The sequence below is a fragment of the Lissotriton helveticus genome, chromosome 9, assembly GCF_964261635.1.
Source record: "Lissotriton helveticus chromosome 9, aLisHel1.1, whole genome shotgun sequence".
Taxonomy (NCBI): Eukaryota; Metazoa; Chordata; class Amphibia; order Caudata; family Salamandridae; genus Lissotriton; species Lissotriton helveticus.
This window is the reverse complement of record NC_136070.1, coordinates 1,216,979,504-1,217,003,637: the sequence shown is the minus strand read 5'-3', so window position 1 is coordinate 1,217,003,637 and position 24,134 is coordinate 1,216,979,504. Positions and strand designations below refer to the sequence as shown.

The 24,134-nt window shown below is 44.0% G+C and overlaps 1 protein-coding gene across 3 annotated transcripts in view; it reads right to left on the bottom strand.

The window, feature by feature from the left end:
* The window catches only part of MBD4 (methyl-CpG binding domain 4, DNA glycosylase), a 245,456-nt gene that overhangs the window by 208,641 nt on the left and 12,681 nt on the right, over nucleotides 1–24,134 (bottom strand). For all 3 annotated transcript variants that reach the window (XM_078661689.1, XM_078661690.1, XM_078661688.1), the window contains exon 2: nucleotides 9,597–9,744. The gene's annotated coding sequence lies outside the window, so the exon portion shown is untranslated. The remainder of the gene's footprint in view (nucleotides 1–9,596; nucleotides 9,745–24,134) is intronic.

The window sequence follows — 24,134 nt, the reverse complement described above, 5'->3', positions numbered from 1 at the left end:
GTTTCCAAGCTATCCTTGCGGGTTGTTGGGAAATCGAGTCCAGAGACTGACCTTCATTCCAAACTAAGGTACGGAGCTGATTAGACCCTAAGAGAAATCTTGGACAGATTCTTGGCAAGAGAATACTATATTCATGCTACACCTCACTTCCTTCTTCCCTCGTACTAGGCTTAGGTTAGGTACATCAGGGTAGGCGTATTCTAGAAGCACCAGTTGAGTACTTTAAGCTTCTGGTATGTATGTATGTATGTATGTATGTATGTATGTATGTATTTATCTATGGTTTAGGAACCATACAATGCTCTTACAGTATCATTTTATTCTACTCTTTATACTGTATGTATTATATTTTACAACCAGTTTTAAGATTGTAGCAGTTCATTTCTTGTGCTTGAAAAAGAAGACTGTTCAATAAAACCTTTTTTATTGAAAACGCCCATCTATCTATTTCTCTGCACCTCTAGTGAAACGAAGCATGCACGATGGACTAAGTGAAATATCTATTTATTGTTTCCACGACTCTGAAGATCAGTTTTATCTTGGGGAAACAAAGTTGTCATGTTTATGCGGTTGTCAGAAACTAATCCCTTCTTGTTTATTCGAGAAAGTTTCTAGTGACCTCTGAGCTAGCTGGCACTCACAATTAAGTCTAATATATTAGATAGAGACCTAGTCGACCTCAGTCCTACGTCTGAATTATAGGATATATTATTCCAATGCGCAGAGCCTATTGGGAATATAGGAACTGCACTACACCGCATACTCCGTAAGACATTCAAATGGAGTCAAGCAAGGTCTGCAAACCCTTTGCAGTTCTAGCAATAAGGACCGCGTCGTCCGCATAAAGCAAGACGGGCAGACCCCGGCTACCTACATATGGAAAATCGGCCCCTGTTACCAATATCTTGTATAGGTGGTTAATATAAAGGTTGAATAAAAACGGGGCAAAAATGCAGCCCTGCCGAACACCCCTCTCTATATTAAAATCCCTATATACCCGAAGGTCGTTGGCGTATCTAACATTGGCCCTGGTATCCCTATGCATGTCCTCAAGAAAAACGACCAGGTTATCCTCTACCCCCATGGCCCTCATGGATTGCCACAATTCCCCCCTATTGACGCAGTCGAAAGCGGAGGATAAATCCATGAAGGCCATGTAGAGGGTGCCCTGACGGGCAATTGTGTATTTACCCTGGATCAGATATAAGTTAAGACATTGGGATATGGTGGAATGTCCCGAGCGAAACCCATACTGGATGTCTGAGATTATCACATTTTGCTCCGCCCATGAGGCCAATCTTCTCAGTAGTAACCCGCCAACGACCTTAACCACGGAATTAGGAAGGGAGATTGGTCTGTAGCACAAAGTGCTATTCCGATCCCCCTTCTTGAAAACCGACACAATCGTGGACGTACCCCAGGACTCTGGGCATCCGATGGTGGCCGCAGCGTTAATCACGCCCGCCAGTACCGGGGCCCAAAACTGGGGATTGGACTTAAAGAGGTCAGGCGGTATACCATCCGGTCCTGGCGCTTTATTGCTAGATAGCCCTCAGATGCCCAACTCCACCTACTTCAACTCAATTGATATTGGGGCCGATAAAATTTCCCCTTCTCTGGGTCGGTCAGGATCTCGCCCACCCTTGAAAATAGACGTAAAATGAGACACCCACTCGCTCATGTTAGTACCCATTTCTCCCTCATGTGGCTTCGCAAAAAGTGGGTGATTAACAATGTTCCAGAATCTGGAACTGCTAGCTAGGTTAGTGGGTTCTAGTAATTCACGCCAGGTTTCCTCCTTACTACGTATTCATCACCAGCAGACATGACTATAGAAACGCACCCTACGCCGGCATCAACAAGTCCCCGAATAACTCAACGACAGAGTCAACTTCCACGTACCCAAACGAAACCTCCAATCCTCCAATCTCGCACTGGCCGAAACATCGAGCATCCACAGAGCAAGAGCAGGCGGAAGATCCTTCTCTCACATTGCAGACAAGACATAGAATGAGCTACCGGCAGACACACGCCCTCCCTGAACACCTTCAGAAAGACCCCCAAGACCTGGCTCTTCGGCTAAGCAAACCAATACCTACCCCCGGCCTGAGACCCCCACGGGTGAGTAGCGCGCTCACTATTCCCCAGATTGATTGGGTCAAGTGCATTACAGTTAGGTCTGCTAGATTATTCTAGTCACTAAACCTGCAGGTCTGGTAAAAGTGCTCTGATTTTTTGAGGCCTGGGTGCAGGCCAGGGTCTCCTAATGATTAAAACAGGGTACTGTCTCGACTGGGGGCAAATATGTCGGGCGGGTCAGTTCTTACTCATGTTCCCATGGAACAATGGTATGTCATGTTCACCCTGCTAATTTATCTACATATATTTGTATGATATGATAAAGTGTTCTTGGACTACCAGTTGTATGGTTGGTAAAATGAAAATAAAGTTATTAAAAAAATAATGTGAGGTTGGAAAGGCAAGATGGCGGGTTGAGGCCGCCACGGAGCTCAGCCTTAGGATGCCTCGTCCCTGCCGTAGCTGTAGCTAGTGCCGTAGCTAATGTTACCATCATAGAGGCTGCTTTTCGGAGAGAACATTTCAAATGGCAAACGGCAATGTAATAAGGAAAAATTAAGGAGAAAAAAAAAAACCAAAGAAGCGTTAATACCTGCAAGCGGTAAAACCTGCAAGTTGCTTGTGGCAGAGGAGGAAGTACGGATGTGGCGCTCCCTTGCTTCCAGGTCAAGGCGATCTGTTCAGGTGCTCTGGCTATTGGTGGGAAGGCTTAGAGACCGGTCGGTGGCCGACTGGTCAGGTCTGAGGCTGGCTGTTCCGACCGAAACTCTGGCTTTGGTTTCGTTGCCGGCTCTAGTGTCTGCTCCCGTTTTACCGCTGCTCCACTGAATGGCCCCGAAGACAGTTCCGAGGAATACCCGGGCGGGGAAGAATCTTCCGGGGAGTGAGTCGCACGCTCTCCGCACCGATGAAGCTGGAGAAAAGACAGCAGAGACTGAAAAAGGCAAGTTGTCTGGAAGTCAAGCGCCGGGGACTGCTAATTAGGGAGGTAATAGTATTGCAACTTCTACTACAACCTCTGTAGCTGATACTGTATGCAATGCTTTGAAAGTTATTAGAGTGAATGCTGCTAATGCTACTATGGTCCTAGCTACGGATGTTTTAGATACTGCCTCAAATACTGTTGTAGAGACACCAGCTATTCTTACGGATGCAGCCTGCATTAATGATTCTGTGACTATCTTGGATAATAGGGCTTTAGGATCTGAGCTATGTGATGGTGTGGTTCTAACAGAGCGGCAAAAGCATAGGAATGAAGTATCAACCCCCACTGAGTGTAAGATGCCTGGAGCAAACAAGACAATGCAAGTAAAAAGAATCGCAGAGGCAGGGCTAAGAGAATTATTATTATTAATATTATTATTTTGTACTTGTATAGCGCACTTATCACCCCTACAGGGGTCTCAAGGCGCTGTACGAATACCGCTGTGGAACCCTTCCTGGCTTTCCCAGTGAAGTGCCCACTCCTGGGCACCCCCAAGGTGAAGCCAGGCATCCTAGCGTTGTTGGGGCCTTTGTGGAGATTAAGCAAGCTATTGCCCAGAGTTGCAGAGTGGGACCCATGATTAGAGTAGGCACCGAGGCGAGAATTATCGAGTCCGCGGACATTTGAGCCCAAGACCCTGCCGCGTCAGGAATTGAACCCTGGTCCCGGGCCTGACCTCTGGTTCAGGGTCTGCCGCTCTAACCATTGAGCCACACTTCTATCTATTGTATCTGGCGAGAGGGAGAAAGAGGAGGGCCAGGAGACGAATTCTTTTGATGATATAGAACTATCTACATTGAACAAACAGTCTGTAGATAAGCGAGGGAAGGGGAAGGTGAGAAATAAGAAAAACACTAAGAAGAAGTCCCCTGCGGGACTGAATGTGGTGCCACTGCGAGGGAAGTCAATTCCAGTAAATAGCCCCCTGCACAAATGGGTCCAGGCAAAGGGGGGGCTCTAGGAGCATGGTGTCTGTTGGTACCCCAGCGAAAGATCAACTGATGTCCTTGATGGGTAACCCCATGATGGGGGGTCTAGAGGGGGTAAGAACCACGCACAATATAGAAAGCAGTATAGAAAACATTCAGGCCACTCAAGCTATTCAAGGAAAGAAAGACACAACCAAAGAAGTAAGCGAAGAGACGGCAACTGGGAGTGCAGAAATAACAGCAACGACGACAACCAACAAAGAAGATGACACCACACCATCGCTAAGTTTAATACTACAATTACTAAAGGAGCAAAGGCAGGGAGCTCAACATCATTACACTCAAGTTCTAGAAAATAATAGCAGAGTGCAACAGTCTTTGCAGTAGAGGACAAGCAAGCTGGGAGGTCCATCTAAAGATATTACAGAGTTACAACAGAGGGTCACAGAGACCGAGAAGCAATCTATTCGCACAGATGAATTTGCTCAGAAATGTGATGATCAAATCACAGACTAAACTGTAGGACATTGAAAATAGACAACGTTGACAAAACCGAAGACTTTTTGGTATCCCTGAAGGCTCAGATGGGGCGGACCCGAGGGCTTACACGGTGCAACCGTTTCAAAAGGCCTTCCCTGATCTTTCCGATTGGGACTCTTGCAGTTGCAGAGGGTTCACAGATTGCCAATATCTCAAAAGAACAACGGCGGGCAAGATCCACGACCAATAATGATTTATTTTGGAAACATTTTACTGAGACAGGCAGTTGCATTCAGGGATCAACCAAATTCACCAGTCAAGGCTGGGAACATTAGATTTTTTGTTAGATCAGATTTAAGCAAGGCGACCATGGATAGGCGCTGGAGGTTACGTCAATATATTGATCCAATAAAAGCGCTTGGAGCCCAGGTATTCTTACAAGAACCCGCACGCTTGAAAATCTTTAAGGATGGGCATACTTACTTCTTTGTTGGAGAAAAAGAAACTGAATTGGCTATTGCTAAGTGGCAAACTGGGGCTACAGAGCAAAAGTAAATATGGACTATAAGCATAAGAATTTTTGTTTGATATTCTGCATTACTTTTTCTGTATATTTGAGCTGAATAGCAGACTATATTTATGGCTAAGCAGAAACAGAGTATTTTATATCAAGACTGTAGAAGAAACCGGGAGCATTAATGTAGGTGGTATATGTAAGGGTTATGCAAAGTCGATACTTCTGTATTTGATATATTGCTGATATATTGCTCCCTCTCTCTTTCTTATCACATTTTTGTTTCTTTTCTTCTTTTTTTTTCTTTGTTTTGAACAACTAGAATGGCCAGAAGGGTAGTAACTGTGATTCAATTTAAATATTCATTTGAATAAACTTTAAGGAATTGCCGATATATTTTTGTGAGGGTGGCGGGGCAAGGCTCATGGCTGAAGCTCGCTAAGAGCTGCTTTGCCTACAGCAGCTGGATAAAAGGGGGATCCTCTCACGGGACAGGGAGGGGGGATGGTGTTCTTGTCTGGTATGGGGTAGGCTGGGCGGGTGGGGAGGGTGGAAGAAAAGAAGGCAGAAAAATGAAAAATCTTCACTAGGGAACAAAAGGCTTAAGATAATTAGTGGGGCGCAACATAATTTTGTTAATGGAAATGCAATAAGAATTGATATATATATGATGTGACAGTAGAAGCAGAGGGGGCACTGTTAAAATACCAAAAATTGAATCATGGATAAGTTTAAATGTATAGTTTGGAATGTGGCAGGTTTAAATAATACAATTAAACGTAGACTAGTCCGGGAAGAGCTGAGAATGTATCAACCCCAGATAGTAGTCATAACAGAAACTCATATCGCTTACAAAGACCGTAATTTGCTAAAACATTTGGGGTACAAGGTTATCATATGTACTCTCAATCAATATCTGCGAAAGGGGTAGCGATCTTAAATGATAAAAATGTTTAATTGCAGAGTGTTAAAAACCAAATCGGACAAGCGAGGGAGGTGGGCTATTATGCAATTTGAGAAGGGGAGTAAAAAATGGGTGATTTGTGCAATGGCCCCAATGTGGATGATTCTGCTATTTTCGAATATCTTAGAATGGAATTGTTAAACTGGGAGGGCGAAAAACTAATCATGGGGGATTTTAATTGCGCCATAGATTACCGTGTAGATTCTTCCGTGAAAGGATGGACTCAAAGAATGCGTAATACGCGGGCGGCCATACTTCAATTGGCAAGATTACACTCCGTCAAAGACCTATGGAGAAATAAATATGCGACGATACCAGGATATACATTCTTCTCAGCTCCTCATAAATCTTACACAAGAATAGATATGGCATGGGTATCGGAGGGTCTAATTAGACCAACAGATATGGAAATCTGCCCCCGTGTAACATCGGATCATAATCCTATTTTAGTATTTAAAGCCGATATAGCAAAGAGGGAGATTAGACCTTTTTCTTTCCTGAGATACTTACAGTCAGATGGTGATTACTTGGATAACATGGCGCCAGAATTAGAAGAATTTTTTTAAATTAATACAGGGACAGCTTCACCAATAATTGTTTGGGATACAATGAAAGCATTTGCCCGGGGTCTTACACAAAAATATATTTTTTCTCAAAATAAACGTAAAAACTAAATGGAGCTCCGGCTAAGCACTCTAAGATCTTGAACTGCAGCACGTGGAAGCTATAACAAATGCAGACTTGAAAAATATGAATATGGGGAACATATAGGTCAGGTATTGGCCTATCAAACGGCAGAGGCAAAAGCAAAAACAAGAATACGTGCTATAAAGGGGTGCGGATGGACATCTGTACATAGAAACATCGACAATTTTGGAGCAATTTCATATGTTCTATCAGCGGCTTTACTCACTGGCATGGGCTCTAAATCAGGCAGAGATTAATGGGTATATTGAGGATAGTAATATACCAGTGCTAGATGCAGATGAGGCAATTACAATGGAGGATACAATATCAGTGGAGGAGGTTGAACGGGCGATAATGACACTACCAACAGGAAAGGCGGCGGGAGATGATTCAATACCTTTAGAATTCTATAATTCTTTTAAAAAGATACTGCTGGTGCCAATGAGTAGTCATTCAAGCAGTGGCAAGTAATGGACAAATACCAAAATCATGGAACAGAACAAAAATTATATTTTTTTTCGAAAAAGGGCAAACCGCCTACAGAATGCGGATCATATCGACCAACTTCTCTTATTAACACTGATGCTAAGATCTTCTAAAAAATTATTGCAACTCTATTAGCTCCTCTAATGCCTCATTTAGTCTCAGACATACTGCATGGTTTTATTATGGGGAGGGACACTACTACTCACATAAATACAGCTATAGGAGCGTTTGACTTTGCAAATAAAAAGGGGATTGAATTTGGGATGATATTTTTAGACGCAGAAAAGGCGTTTGATCGCGTTAGATGGGATTTCTTATGGGCAGTACTGTCAAAAATTGGCTTTGGTACTCAGTTTATGACTTGTGTAAAGGCCTATATTGAAACCCGCAGGCTAAGCTATCTTATGGGGGACTATGCTCACCTCTATTTCAGATTCAGTGTGGGACAAGGCAGGGTTGCCCTCTATCCCCACTGTTATTCACTCTGTATATAGAGCCATTTTTGTGCTCATTAAAGAACTGCATACACATTAAAGCATTGGAAGCGGGTACTATTAATCTTAAAATTACGGCTTACGCCGATGATATCGCGGTTTATGCAGTTAATCCGAATGAAGCTATAATAAATATTGGGGAAGAAGCAGAAAAATTTGGCAGAGTTGCAGGGTACAAACTAAATAAGGAAAAAACTCAAGTGCTTACAACAGCTGGGCTCCATTACTCTAACATCGGCTTATGTGCTACTGTGACCTATTTGGGGGTAAAATTAGCCGCAAAGATTAACCAGATCATTAATTTAAACTATGAACCTCTTCTAAAAGAAACTATCAAATTGCTAAAAATTTGGCATGGACTCCCTATAGGATTGATAGGTAGATGCAATTTGATAAAAATGAAAATCTTACCCAAATTTCTATTTTTATTTCGCTCTGTTCCTTTGAAAATCCCTAATGTATTTTTTTTTTTAAACTTTAAGGTGCTTTCAGTAGTTTTATTTGGGGCTATAAAAAACCAAGGAGAGCGATTGAGTTGCTCAAAGCTGGTTTTGAGCAAGGCGGACTGGGTTTCCCAGACTTTAAACTTTACTTATGGGCTTTTTTTTACGGATCGGTTTTGGAACTTGCTCGGTCTAGGCCAGAATGACTTATATGGAATCAGAGATCCAAACGTTTACAAAAGAGTAAAATTTAAGACTATTAAAGACATTGTATATATCTGGCAGGCAATGGCTACCAGGTGCAAACTACCGATATTTCATAAACATTATCCAATATGGGGTAATCCAGCTTTCCCTGCTGTGTTTCATGATCTAGCAGGTAAATTCTGGATGACTTATGGAATAACTAGCTTGGGTGATCTATATAATGATAAAGGGCTCAAGTTATTCAAAGACTTGCAGCTAGTTTATAAACTCCCAGATCATTTTTTGTTGAAATACATGCAGATAAAAGGCTATCTTGCATCAAATGTGGGAGCAAATGAAATTAAACAATCAGACATCTGGGACTGCATTTAGGTGGGGGGTGGGGGGGGGGGGGGGGGGGGGGGGGGGGGAGTCCAAATCTGTTCTTGGCTCAATGTATGTTCATTTACATAGTTTTAGGACTGAGGATAGTGAAAAACTGGTGGTACAGTGGACACAAACATTGGGAACAATTGTTACACCGAGAATGGTGAAACAGGTTTTATGTAACGTCAAGGATTCAGTTCACTCTTCAGCAACTACGCACTACTTGTAGGCTATATTATACCCCGGCTAGAATAGCGAAGTGGGCCCAGGGAAACAATACGGGGGATAAGGTAAACTGCCCATAATGCGGGTTATATGCGGCCAACTTTTGAAACATATGTTTAAGGAATGTCCAAATTTAAGGGGATATTGGAACAAAATCGAACAAATACCTCATCTTAAACTAGGACTGGGTCAACCGCTCACAGCTCTCGAAATTATGCTGGGATATAAGGATAATGCTCCAGCAATAGCATGCCTTTTTACAATTTTGATGGCTGCTGCCAGGTTGGCTGTTGCTAGGGTTTGGATCTCCGATACACCTCCAGTGGCAGAGGATTGGTGGATGATTATAAGGGATATTTATGGTCTAGAAGCAGCTCTGGCGAAGGCAAGGGGCATTAGATCAATGGTTAAGCTAGAGAGGCTATGGAGACCATTGGCAATGGACGGAATGTAATATGGTTTATTTAAAATTGTAATATGCCCTCCTAAAAAGCTTCTCTGTACACATCATGTTACTTTAAGGTTTTTTACATATATATCTTACGACTCCATACATATTACCTTATTGTTTAGGTCTAATGATTATTAATGTGATTTTCCGTATGATGTTCAAAAATTATGCTAATGTTTAAATGTATGTATATTGTATAAAAAATGCCCTTTATGATGATGAATAAAAAAATTATTTAAAAAATAAATTAAAAAAATGTGAACCTTAATTCTGAAGCAGACCTTACCTGATAAAATGGTCAGCCATGGAGTCTGTAACACATGACCATTTGTTATAACTCTATAGCGTTGTGGTGTTGTGAAGGTAGCCCCAGGTCCAATCATGAAGATTTCCACTTAAGACTATATGCAGACATTCCAGTGATCTTATGTTCACTAAAAGAAAACATGCAGAAACAATTTAGTATTTCAACAAGTTTTATACAACAGTAACAGTACTTGGAAGAAGGTCAACAAATACTTACCTGTAACCCTACTTCTTCGGTGAGGTATTGGTCTAGCTTGATCAGGTAACAAGTATGAGGCTCATATCAGAGCATCAACCTGGTTAGGCGTGAGCACCACAGTTTGCACGGTTAATCGAGATGACTACTATATTTTTGCATGTGAATACATGGAAGGTATCAATGCTTAAGAAATACTAAAGGATAAAAATAAAAAACTTGCTTTCTACTGATGTGAGATCATTCTCAGATTTGCACGATTTTAAAATGGACAAGTAAGCAGTAATCGGGTCGCTGAGCAGAGCATAAAACTAGGGGTAAACATGAAATGATTTTTGCAAAATAGGTAAACAAAATTCACTAACTTGGGAATAATCCTCACAGCCACTATCTTATTCCAGAGTGCTACAATTTCGTCTTGATAATTTCGATAAACAAGCCTTTGGGTGAGTTTTAGTTAGCGTACAGTAGTGCCAGCAGTTGAAAAATCATCCATCGACAACTTTCTATGAACGTTGTTTCTGTTAACAAAAAGTATCAGAAGCCACAAAAACGATGTCCGTTTTAAACAAAGCATCAGCTTGTGTGCAAGAGCAACTCTGCGTGCTACAACTGACTTGGAAGAAAATGTGTGAATTTTATACAAATCAAGTGCCCTCCACTACATTTAGAGGCAGACCCAGCTGACCTCTCGAAACCGCTGCATATCAAGGAAAAGAGTTAAGGGTTTGGCAATGGACAGAACATGCATTTCTCAACCACACAAGACTATGGGCAACCGGTCAAGTAAGAAGCATTGGTATACCCAATAGGGTTCACCGTTGGTAGGTGCAAGTAGTTTTTTGTGAATATGAGTGCCAAGTTATATTTTGCAAAGTGTCCTGTTAAGGAAATTGTTTTACCAATTGTAGCAGTTTACAGTTGTAGTGTAGTTGAAGGCCTATTAAAGGGAGTTTGTGTTGGCTAGTGCTTAGTATCTATTATAATGCATTTACATCAGGGCAAAGCAGAGTCACCAAACTTAAAGCATAAATATCTTTGCAGGATTGAGGTTTAAAACCTGGGTCTTCTGCACCCTAGGGAGGTCACTGTTCTCACTAAAGAGAAAGCCACCCACCTTTTGTGCAATCGCATAGAAAACAACATGTATTGGACCAGAGAACAGCATGACAACCTTATTTTCCTAATATATATCAAAGTCAAGATGTCATGGTCAGTAAAACTGGAGATCATACAGCATGGACTGGTGGTGCTGGTCCCCTGAGGGGCGGAGAGTGGAAATACAGGAAATGAAAGAGCCAGAGGAATGGATTGAGAGATGGGGAAGGGCAAGGGAGAGAATTCACTAAGACTAGCAAACTATGTAGGCATGGGAAGTAGAGGATGTATGGGTGGAGGAAAGGCCAAGGCCACGTGGGAGATAGAAAGTAACTGGGCAATATAAAGGAGGTACAAGAAATGGATTACCGCGAATACTAGTGCTTACACAAGGGAAAGCGGATTTGCTTCCCTGTGTCCCCCGACCGCCCATCCGGCGTCGGGTTTCTCTTCCAATCGACTCAATCACCAACACGTTTAGAAGCACCCTTTCCTAACGTCTCCTTGTGTTATAGACCCGATTAGGACCGGGTTGGAAATATCACCGTTTCGACGATACAGCTTACATCTTATCACCCTACAGCCCTGAAGAGTCGCGGGTTTACCCCCGTTTTTGACGAAACACGTGTCGGCTGGTTTTTCCTGTGAAATCAATACTATCATTGAATGAATAAACACTTAACAAGTTAAAGATTTTGGAGTTGGATCTTATCCTTTTCATCATACGACTACAAAACTGAATTGTTAAACACTGATGCAGGTTGTGTGCGCTTGACTTTGCATTAATGCTTGTCATGTACACAGTGGCTTGTGCAGCAAGACGGGAAGCAGGAATGGGAAGGAGGGCGGGGTGGGGGGATGCAGGGAGGGCATGTTGCTCCTGAACACTGAGCTCTGCTTTTAGGACATGTGAGGAGTGGAGAAGAACACAATGTGCTTGCACGGAGATTAGCATCAGACCACAGACAGCATTGGGGAGGGGCGAATAGAGCAAGGGGGGGGGGGGTTACCTGTAGCAACGGAGGAGGGGCACAACTGGCCACCCTGGGCCCTTACATAGAGCAAAAGCTGGCGAACAGGGGGGTGCATTGCCTGCAGCGAGGGGGGGGTGGGGGAGGAAGAGGTGATGTAGCAGGGGCAGAAGGAATCGCAGGGAGCATGATCGCAGCTGTCGAGGTGGGAGGTAGAGGGACGGGGTGGGGTGGAGCTAGCTGGCATCGGATATTACTAGTAGCAGAGAGGAGAGAGTGCAACCAGCGATGGCAAGAAAATAGGAGGGGCGGGGGGGAAGAGTAGAAAAGAAGGGAGGAGGTGAGACAAGCTAAGAAAAGGAATGAATGGCACACTTAGGATGGCGAGTCTCTTTATACAGGCTGCAGCCAAAGTGCCAAAAAACGTATGCCAAGGATTTACAACGAAGTGCAACATTAAAACACACACAATGTGCTCACAGCCTGTGTTTTTTGCAAAGTTCAGTCTTGGCCTCCATTACGAAACCAAAAAAACAAATGTAGCTTGGAGTTGAAGTTCGGTTTACCTTACCTGAACTTTGAAATAAGAGTTGCTTGTGGAAGCCCAGTCTGAACTGGAACAGTTTAGATCAGCATGGGTGTGTTCCATCACGGTGAGGATCTGAGTTTGTTTGGGGCGGGGAGGGGGATTTGATGGACAGAGTAGTTTGGATTATTTGATCAGCATGTGTATACTGGGAGCCATGGGAAGCGAGATGCGGGAGCTGCTGGTGTGCGCGGTTCGGAGCCGCAGCATATTTTTCCAATTATCACGTGCGCGTCTGGGCGCGATAATTGGAAGCATATGCTGCTGCTGCGCGTAACCGCAAGCATTACGCCGTGGGCGTGAACATGGGTGGGACAAAAAGAGCCGTTGGCCAATTGCGTGCTGTCTTTGTTAAGACGCACTCAAACTCCTGGGACAAAACTAAAAGCACACTGGCGAATGTGTGTAAGCGTCTGTTGAGATTTCAAAAGCCCTTAAAGTCGATTAGAGCAGCGCATGCGCGCTGCGCTAGGCGCAACCGAAAAAAAGAGTTGGAGTGGGTTCATGGATTAAGCAAGCACTTGGTTAGGGTTCCTTGAAGAAGAATCCCAACTATAGGGAACGACAAACGGTAAACCACAACATAAGAAAAAAAAAACTGAAGAAAGTATTCATAATGCAGCAGATACTAAGTTAATTCATTTAAACATAGCTGGTATTGGACTATTCCCACGCTATGGGTAGGCTTCCACATAATGGAAAAACTAGGATTTGATTCTCATCTTTTCCAAATCTACTGGATGCGTAGACACCTACACTCCATGCTTGGTGCTGCACAAGTAAACATTGTTGATAGCCACTTATTTGCACACACACACCCAAAGAACTCTCAGGCTCTCTCCCAGTCCTTTATGCCCCTTTCCAGACCACTAATAAAAACGTCTTCCTTTTGGACCTTTCCCCAAACCATAGCCTAGAAACGTTACTTTGTCTTCCATCACGACTGTAGGAGAAAGATCCGCTTCTTGTAGTTACCCTACCTTTTTGCTGATGTTTCACTGTTTTCGACTTAGACTGGCTGGGATCCTGCTATCCAGGGCCTAGCTGGTTCCTCTCTAAAACAATTGCATGTACTTTAGATACGCCACAGATTGGATTCTGGGGTACCCTTATAAGTCCCTAGTATATGATATCCTATATACCAAGGGCATAGGTACCCCAGAGGCCTCTAAGGGGCTGCCGCATGTATTATGTCACCCCTGAGAGACCACTCAAAATGACACAACAGGTCTGCTACAGTAGCCTGTGTAAGGTGGTGTATGCACCCCTTACTTAGATGTAGGTTCCCTATATCTACCTTATATCACTACACATATAAACCTGTCAGTCATCCCTATGGCAGGCCTTATCAATCCTGAAGGCAGGGTGCTGGGTTTTATTTGAGGGGGCCCACGCATGACTAGAGCCCCTCTACAGCCTTCGGAACCTATTTTCCGGGGTGGTTTGTGATGAAGCCAACCATATACTTTTAAGTGCATTATAACCTCGAGGTAAATGTTACTTTAAAACGGCTACTTAGAAACATGTTGTGTTTGGTGTCAAAGGGACAAATGCAACACACCGGTACACCTGGTATCAGCTTTCTCGACCCGGGCATTACAAAATGGAGGCTGCCAGCCACAGACACGAGTCTGCCCTCCTGCTGCTGAGCCAAGCTCGAGCAGAGGAAGGCTTGACAATAGGCTTATAAAATAAGAAAATATAAAATCACAGCTAAATCCAGCAACTACCCATAAATTAAGAAGAATCCAATTTAATGAGTTTCTTCCTTGCAGCTTCGGATGCCCAAGTATACAGCTGATAATATGAAACGGCCAAAAGAACAATGACAGACTGATACAAATGGTACTGCAGGGAGGTGTAACCACCTCCCAGACAGGCTTTAGTGTTTTGGGGCTGGGTGGGTGCACTCTGAGTGCTTTGATGTCTGCACTGGTGGCACATTTGGTGTCCCTGTACATAGTCCAGTTCAAACCAGTTTCAGGAGCCATTGGCTCCTGCTCGAAACTGGACAAAGGACATGGGTGTAACCACCCCTCTGTCCTGACCCTCCCATAGGTGGGTCCCCAGAGTTTGTCCCACACCTTCCTTGGGCATAAAGTAGGAACCCTCCAACTACAGAACTTTAGATTTTACCTGGACTAAACTCCACTACAGAAACCAAGTACTTTGACGAGCTGCAAGACGCTGGATGACTGAAGAATCTCCCTTGGAGTAAAGGAGTTACTCCCCTGCTAAGCAGGCACCAAAACGCATCTGACCGGTTTGCATCTCCGAAACTCCGGGGGGCTCCGAAGATTTCTGCAGGACAGGAGGTGGGTTCCAGAAGTCTCGGAGGTTGATCTGCGCTCTCAGCAATTCTGAGGCCCGTATCCCTCGTGGGGACCATGCAACCCAAACCCCTGTGCACCGTGCTCTTTTGCAGCAGCATATGCTTTCCAGCGACCCCTGAAGATGTGCTTTGGACTACTTGTAGTCCTGACCCTGAGCAGTGTTTCAACTGAAGATTTCCGACCTACACTCCACGAGTGTTCCGTGGGCTGGTATTTCACGATTCATCTCGAGGTCCCTTCGCGATCCCTGGTCCGTTGACCTGTGGGTCCCTGTGAAGGTAACTTTAACTTTCCATTGGCTTTCCTTGTTGCTCCAGGCGTGCCCAGACTCTCCATTGCTTGGAGAGTCCCCAGGACCTTGCTGGTCCTCACGGAAGCTGATTATCTCAGACCGCGTGGGTTGCAGTTGCCAAGGCTTGTTGGTGTTCCATCCGGACACTGAACCCCCAGCACTCTATATCCTTCGTGGGACTGCTCAGCTCCAGACTTTGGTCGTCGATGTCTCCTGGTCCCCGTGGCTGCAGAGTCAAGCATGGTGTCAACTCACCTGAAGCACCAGACATTTGCGGGCATTCGTCTACTGAGCCCCTAGTCACCCTGAAGTGACCCAGACTCTGTCCCCTCTGCTTTCAGGTTCTTCGCACCTCGAATCCAGGCTTGGATTCCACCTGACACTTTTCATCTTCCCAGCAGCAGCACTTTTCAACATCACACCATTGAAAACGACGAAGACTGCCGACATCACTTGACACCTATGCACCCGGCTTCCATGTGTTAGGTAACACGAGTACTCTGGTGCTCCCAAGGGTGCGGGCCTTAGAACCTTCTATGTTTGAAAGGGTTTGCTCAAAGTCCTCTTCGAAGTGTCCTTAATCAATAAAATTCCAACCGCGACTTTCCCATAGAGTTGTACAGAGCTCGTGCCTGTGTTCTCACACTGCACCTGTCCTCCGTGAGTCCCCTGTGCCACTACCTTGGGTGGTTCCTTGGGGTCCCAGTGATTCTACGTGCTCTGGCACTGTGTCTAGTCAAGTCGTGGTTGTTCTACCACTTTCTTAGTATATGGTTTTGTCTCCCCCGGAGCCTACTGTGTATTGTAGGATTTACTGTTCTAGTGATTTAATATTGTGTGCTTTGTTCTCTAATCTCAAAGAGATTAGTAGAGAGGGTTTTTGTAATAAATACATAGATTTAATATATTCCTTGTGTGGTTCTCCTTTCATTTGGTCATTCAGGAGGTTCTGATCTGGTAAAACAAGCTACTTTACATTCCTTCGAGACTTAGCTATGGAGAGCAGCCTTCAGGCTACCACTAGCATAGCCTTCAATAAAAGGTGGTCTTTAACCTAATCATCAATAAGGGTTGTTTGGACTGGTACAAGGTGCCCACTATAATTAGTGTTACAAATGGGGGTGGGGTCGCACACTACTCACACACCGGCGGTGTCACCCCTAAGGACTCTGGTCAATGTAGTAAGTGTTCGCGATGCATCATCTTTCGATCTTCTGCTATCTTCGCTGTCTTCGCCATCTCTGGACACCTGTTTTGGGGTATTACCCCTCATCAGCAGTGATAGGCCGTGTACTGGGGTTGCCGATGGCTGCCAATATCTGCCAGGTATAGTACCACTCAGGCGCGTAGGTGCGGGATCCCAGGCTCGTCAGTCCGCTGCTCAAGGGAGCTTTAAAGTTACAAATGGGGGTGGGGTCGCACACTACTTACACACCGGACAGCGAAGATAGCAGAAGATCGAAAGATGATGCATCGCGAACACTTTACTACATTGACCAGAGTCCTTAGGGGCGACACCGCCGGTGTGTGAGTAGTGTGCGACCCCACCCCCATTTGTAACTTTAAAGCTCCCGTGAGCAGTGGGCTGACAAGCCTGGGATCCCGCACCTACGCGCCTGAGTGGTACGATACCTGGCAGATATTGGCGGCCATCGGCAACCCCAGTACACAGCCTATCCCTGATGACGAGGGGTGATACCCCGAAACACGTGTCCAGGGATGGCGAAGACAGCGAAGATAGCAGAAGATCGAAAGATGATGCATCGCGAACACTTTACTACATTGACCAGAGTCCTTAGGGGCGACACCGCCGGTGTGTGAGTAGTGTGCGACCCCACCCCCATTTGTAACTTTAAAGCTCCCGTGAGCAGTGGGCTGACGAGCCTGGGATCCCGCACCTACGCGCCTGAGTGGTACTATACCTGGCAGATATTGGCGGCCATCGGCAACCCCAGTACACAGCCTATCCCTGCTGACGAGGGGTGATACCCCGAAACACGTGTCCAGGGATGGCGAAGATAGCGGAAGATCGAAAGATGATGCATCGCGAACACTTTACTACATTGACCAGAGTCCTTAGGGGCGACACCGCCGGTGTGTGAGTAGTGTGCGACCCCACCCCCATTTGTCACTATAATTAGTGGTCAGCATATACCAGGCCAACTTCTCACAACGACACCATGAAAAGCCAATCAGGCTGCCAGTAGTGCTTCAATGGAAAAAACATTGACATTAATGAAACTGTACATAAGTGCAATAGAGTTGTCTGATTGCAGACCTGTTGGAAGGAAGCTCAGACCATGAGCACACAAAGCCTAGAATTGTTACACAGTAAATGTAGGTTTACTTTATTCCTTTCTCCTGAATCTCTCCAATAGTTTCACTGTGGGAAGATACCACAGCATCAGAAAAGAAAGGGAGGAAGTAAAATTTAGAATTCATTCATTGTGCATCACCTTCTGTTAAAGCCTCAAGAACTAATCTGCTGTGGCACGCTTGGCTCTAGTGCATGTCTCCTGTAGGAATATGCCTGCACAATGTCACTTACTCTGATTTGGGTCTAAAATGGCCATTTGAAGAACCAATTCCAGTAAGGATTAGAAATAGGATATAAGTGAGTGGTCTAGCAACAGCACTCTAGAAAGTAGCTTAAGGGCAAAGTGACTCTCTGAAAAACTAAACCTTGGACGACTGCAAGAAAGGTTGGGATCAAGCTGTACCATTTGGACGGAATGAACATGTTGCTATGGGCATACCGGGTTTGTGTCAAAGTCATGCCGGAGGTAAAAACAATACCTTGCCATGATATTGTGGCATTAACCAGAGTCTGCTTCAATTGATGGTCCATCATCTCCAAGGTGACAACCAAATAGTCTTCAATCATCCAACTACTCTCCAGCATTCTCAAGGACATCATACTCTACTTAAAACCAGTCAGATATCAGTGATCTAACTATAGTGATTGTTGTGTCTAGGCATTTACAAAGAGATGCATACATTTATACACAAATATGTATAAAGCACAGAATTTGTTGGCCAAAATCCATTGAAATATCTTTTGTTGGTAACAAATCAGTCGGACATCTTGCAAATGCACTGAAAATACCAGCTTGAAATAAACTGCATAAAATGATTTGCGGCAAGTTTTATTTTGAAACTAAAATATTGCAGCAAAAATATTTAACAGCTTTCTTTCAATATACGGTTTAACTGGATGTCATCTCAAGTTTGCAGTGGGATGTTTTAGAACCAAGTGCTCAGCTACCACGGTTTACCACAGCACATAACCTGCCACTTGCACCCAACATCGATGTGCCATGCCTGTAATTGGCAATCAAATGGCCCCCAACAAAACTTGTCACCAAGAAACAGCACACACAATACTCAACAGGACAGCCTATATGATGCAATACATATGTATTCAGGAGGGCAGTTTCATCATATAGTTAGTGGTCACAATACTCACAATGGCATTAAGTAACACGAAGATTCACACAAACATATAGAAGAACTCATTGGACAGAACACTGCTTACAGAGCTAAAAAAAGTCAACATATGTCATAGAGCTAATGTGTGCCTTCCAATTGTACTTTTCACCAATGCAGATCTTAGGTCACCATCCATGTGAACACATTAGAATACACTTGTCATTATAGCTAACAAAGCAAAGGTGTGTAATGTAATCTACTTTCCCCATGCCCCAACCTTTTTGCCCACAATAACGGACAAAAGAATCCATCAGAAAATCGACAAACTCCTAACACTCGTCTGACACAGTTCAGATAAGCCATCTAGTTGGACATTTTGTCGAAAATGGTGCTCTGCACTCACTGCGAAGAATCTCCTGGACCTCAGAAGGTGAAGCGGGCCATTAAAGCCCAAAATCTGAACAGCATTACAGCAACCCCTAAGCTACACGACAGATGCTGCAGCCTAGGAAGAGGCATGGCAAGCCACGCACATCCCCAACGGCCAGAGCAGAAACATTTATAGACCATGGTGAAGTCCTGAATCCCAAAAGAGGATCCATAATCACGGACAGTGACTGACAACTGTGATACAGGAGGGAGGTGTGAAGGCCGCTCTGCCTGGACAGCAGCAGCCAAGACATTTCCAAGTGCTGTTGTTGAACGATCAGGGGTAACTCCTTCTGTCCTGCACACAACCACATTAGCTGGGTACAACAGCAGGTGAGATGCACAGGAAGGATCCACTGATGGGCAATAATGTCAGGTGGATCCCACAAAATCTGCTAATGCATTGGCTAACACAAAGCACAAAAATAAAAACATTTATGCTTCCCACCCCTTCGGTTGCAGGAACTCCAACTACTAAACACCAAAAGGTATGGTGGCCCTGGTAGCAGAACAAAATTGTTGAGACTGATTGAGCCACAGCACTTCTCTGGTGCTTCCTCTCTAAAAATCAGATCATCAATTAGATTCTCAGACCTGTGCCTTGGGAGCGGGGGGGGGGGGGAATACTTGAGGAAGTGGGTGGGGCAGGGAAGGGAATACTGGGGCAAGTTACTGATTGAGTGGAAATGCATTTGATGGCTGGTGTACGCACGTCACTGTGTGGTGGTAGTACCTGCATATGCTCTGGTGTATGGATTGTATCAAACCCCTAAAAACAGATGAAATAAAAATGGTTGTACAAAATACCTGTAAATGAGACTTCCCATTATCAAAATCAAGAAATATTGATTTGCTAAAAAGCTGTAGCTGAAATTGCACTGAAAACATAATTGTAGAACTTTCTAAGCTCGCCAATCAAGACAGAACCTCCTAGTAGTGATGCAAGTACACCAGCCTGGATATGCAAGTTCACACAGTGTGAAGCTTAACAGCATCTATCCACACTTGTACATTCCACTTCCTTTCATTTTTACACCTCGCACGTTTCAAGTAGATTCTCAATTATGTGTTAGGACTAATGAACGACTTTACACTAATCATGCAATCTTGGGCAGTACCACGAGGCTAGAGAGATTGTGTCTGATACAGAAGTGCTTTCACTCAGGTTACAGAGACCGTAGAGTTCTAACAGGAATCCTCTGACAGTTTCAGAAAGAGGGTACCAATTATCACTTGAAAATCTGCTTCAATTACAATTTGCATAAAAACCTGCAGTTTTTGTATATAAAAATAATAGCTTTTCAATATCCCCAAAAATATGCTTAATATCAAATACGGCCATGTATCACTGTGATATCAGCATTTATTCCAAAAGTGGAAATCCTCATGCTATAGATGCCCACAACATGACCAGAATTACTACCAGCTTGCGAAGGGTGATCGGTGGGCACAATCATTACATGAATGCCAACAATTATCAATTGCTGCTTTCCACCCCCTAAATACTTCAAACGAGTGCGCCATGTTACTCCCTCTTCCCGCTAATCTCAGTTCAGCTATTGCATATCCCAACCCGTTTCCCCCACTTTTCTATACATTTTATTTATTTTCTTCGCCTCAAGCTACTATCTTGCTCCCTTTACACTGGCTTCTACTACACCCTCACCTCCATTGCTCACCACTGTTCCCACAAACTATTTCCACAATGGTTTGGAGGGAGCAACAGCTGCCATGGTGCTCAGTTCTCGAGAAGCACTTTTGCATACATATGAATTAATTGTTTGGGTAGAGCCTGGCCAGAGCCTGGACTGCTCTTCGAGGCAGGCTGTATTAGAGTATGGACTTGAAGTTCCGCCCACATTATTCATTGGCTTGTGTCATTGTCCTTTGTAAATGCTGGCTTCTAATTCGTTAGGCTTGTTAGTCCCTCCTTAGTACTACCTCGTCTTCATTGTAACCTTCCATGAGGACTGGCCCTTTTACTTCTGTTACGCAATAGGTCTTATTTAGTCTGCAAGCACTATATTCTTTAATGAGTTTCTCCTACGGCAGGCAAGACATGCTTTCCTGCAACATTCAGAGTATCATGTGTGCTTTCACTTTTTAAGCAGCATGGGACAATGGCAGACGCTTCTTTGAAGTGAAACAGGACTTGCATTTACAAGAGTTTGACCTATTGGCATTGTAAATCACAATGCCTTTTATTTATGTGTTAATTATAAAAATAGATAAATAAAAGGCATTGTCATTTACAATTCCTTAAACTCTCGCAAACGCGAGACCTATTGCCCTGCAAATGCTTGCTGTTATCTACTGCTCTAAGAGGAGTCCACCATCTTCGAATGGTAAATGAAATGGTAGCCCATCAAGACGCATGTGCACACATATGCCAATCAAGGTATGCCAGCATATGACTGCATTTGCACGTGAATGGCATAGCACTTTTTTTGCTGATGCTGCCCAGCATTGGTAAAAGGAAAAATAAATAACTTGACAAAGTTGCATGGGTTCAGCAAACTGCATTAGAAAACCCAATTAATAGCTAAACCTATTAGCTTTGCAAATGCTTGCATGTTAAAATGATCCATTATATTACTGAACTTCCACATTTAATAAAAAGGTATGTTGCAATCTATTCTGCAGCCACATGAATAAACCAAATCTTCAAACATGCATCACTTTATTACCCTAAGTGGGCTCTAGCACCACTAAGGATTCAATGAGTTTTGCTAGCAGATCCATTCATCTCACCAGCTATGTTGGTGGACATCCACCAGTCACAGCTTTGACCTTTCCCAATATCCATTCTCTCAACAGGATTGATGACCTGAGCAGTTTGGAATTATTTTTCAGATGCACTCTTTCCTTCGTCACTGTGACATAACTCACATTAGAAAGAACACCGGAATTTTGAGAGCTCTACTGCACAATGTCATGGCTCACAGCCAATAAAATCTGGTAGAGATCATCTGCTTCAACCATGCGATGTTTGTCTCCGGTTTACCCCTTTTTAGTTCAGAACATTCTAACTCCAGTGCACGGAATGTTCGAATGGCTTTACAGCCCTCCAGCTATGGCAATCTTGGATGTTAAAGGCCATCATAATCTCTATTGGCCATTGTTCCCAGCTCGGGCCGATAACTATGGTTTCTGGGCCTTTAACAACTGCTACTGCCCTTGGTAGCAGGTTATAATGTTTAGTTAGAACCTTGAATAGAAAGAGGAGATTGGCTGAACCAATTATAAAGTTACAAACTACAGTTTCACTAGAAGGATAGGGACAAACAAGTGTGTTTCTTTGTCTCTTTTGAGTGACATGGGGTGAGGGGGGCAGTGTTAATAAACTAGCAAGAAAATCCAGTAAATGTGGCTCATAGCCTCATAAGTGCTCGCACGACCAACGGCACCACTACCACTGTAGTGCTGCCGTCAGCCGTTGAACGTTCCAACTGCACCTGCGCAATGGAACGTCCAGCACTGGAGCTGGATGTTCCATCGCAGCTAAGGTGTTAAGCGTAGACTGTAGACAAAGCAATTCAAATCACATGCCAACGCGAACATTAACATTTAGGAGTAATAAACAAATGCTAACCACCACAACATACTCCCTTGTTTAGTCCAGAAAGTTTGTCCTCCATTCGTGCCCCACATGCTACCCATTTTGTCGAGCGATGTGGAGAAGCAAAGATTAAGTGATCCAACCACACCACTTAAAGACAATGGGTGTAAGACTCAAAGTTCCAACCCTCACTTCTTCCGGTGCGAGTCTCAGACATACCACTACATGTCAAGTAACATAGTGAGACTGGCTACACCATAGCTTCCACTGACATCTCCGAAAGGAAGGCATTAACTGAATCAAGTTCATAATCAAATCAGGATTTACCAAAGAAGTAAAGCTACACTCCCTTGGAGCTGATCTGCTCCTAGTCACTGGAAATAGCTAAAGGCAGAGGCCTTACTAGCATTCTCAAAGTTAGATGAGCAAGCGTTGCAGGAAATGGTAGTACAAGGAAGCTTAGGTATTGGGCAACACTGTCAAACACAGAAGCACACACAGCTCCCACAACCTTTGCTTACCAATTCCCAGTGCAACATCCCAACCACTCTCTAGAACTATCCAATATCCAGTAAGTATTCTGTAATGCAAATTCCAAATCATAACCCAAGAACGCTTCCTAGTTCAACAAGTTAGTGCATTGAACCAAGGAAACCGAGATATATGGCAAAACTGTACCTCAGCGCGGGGACACCAGTGGGTGTAACCAGGCGCTTTACAAGCCTGCCTATTATTATTATTGTTATAATAACTGCAATCGCTTTGGAAGGTAACCTTTTATTGTTAAGGCTATGGGCTTATGCTGTTCTCTTCAGCTCACAGCATTCCCACAAGAAAACTGCACCCTATCAACCAAGAGTCTGTCAGCCAGTGACAAGGGCTACTTGGGTTTTTACCCTATGTAAAACTATTAGAGAAGCCTTAATGGGTGCTCATTCAGAACATACTACCCAGAATCCCATTACCATATTCTTACAAAGCTGCAGCAGACTCGTTGGCCCAACACTGCAAAAGTCCCCTTATTACTGCAAGTTTAACACGTTACTTGTTGAAATCTACTCTTAAACTTTGCAGCATAAACTGATTAGATGATTCAACTTGAGAAAAATGCGACCATGCAATAGAAGCATTTTCTATGACACAAACTGATGGTTGAGCAAATTATTTCTTCCTAACGTGCTCTCACAAGTGACTACACATGATCATTTCATAAAATTCCATGGACAAGGTAGAATAACTTGCCACCTAGCAAAAAGATTTCACAATATAGATTTTTTTTTGATAATCAACTTCATTTGGTATTTAAAACAACATACAGAATTCATTGGGTGCAGCTCGGTCAGATCACACAGCAAATTATTATAGGCAAGTCGTGCAAATCGGGTCTTCTCATGCCAGTCCATACCCGGGGCACAGGGGCAAAGAGAAGGAGGCATCGGTCATACATTATAGCTTCGATCATGGTGGTATCAGGTTAAACCATTTCCCCCAAATCTTGTGGAACATGTCCGTTGCCCCCTTGGCCTCAAATAGGGCCTCCTCCTGGGTCCCGCACCAATCAACCCCTCTCCTCCACCTCCCCACTGCAGGTGGCACAGGTCGCGACCAGAGGCTTGCTATGTTCC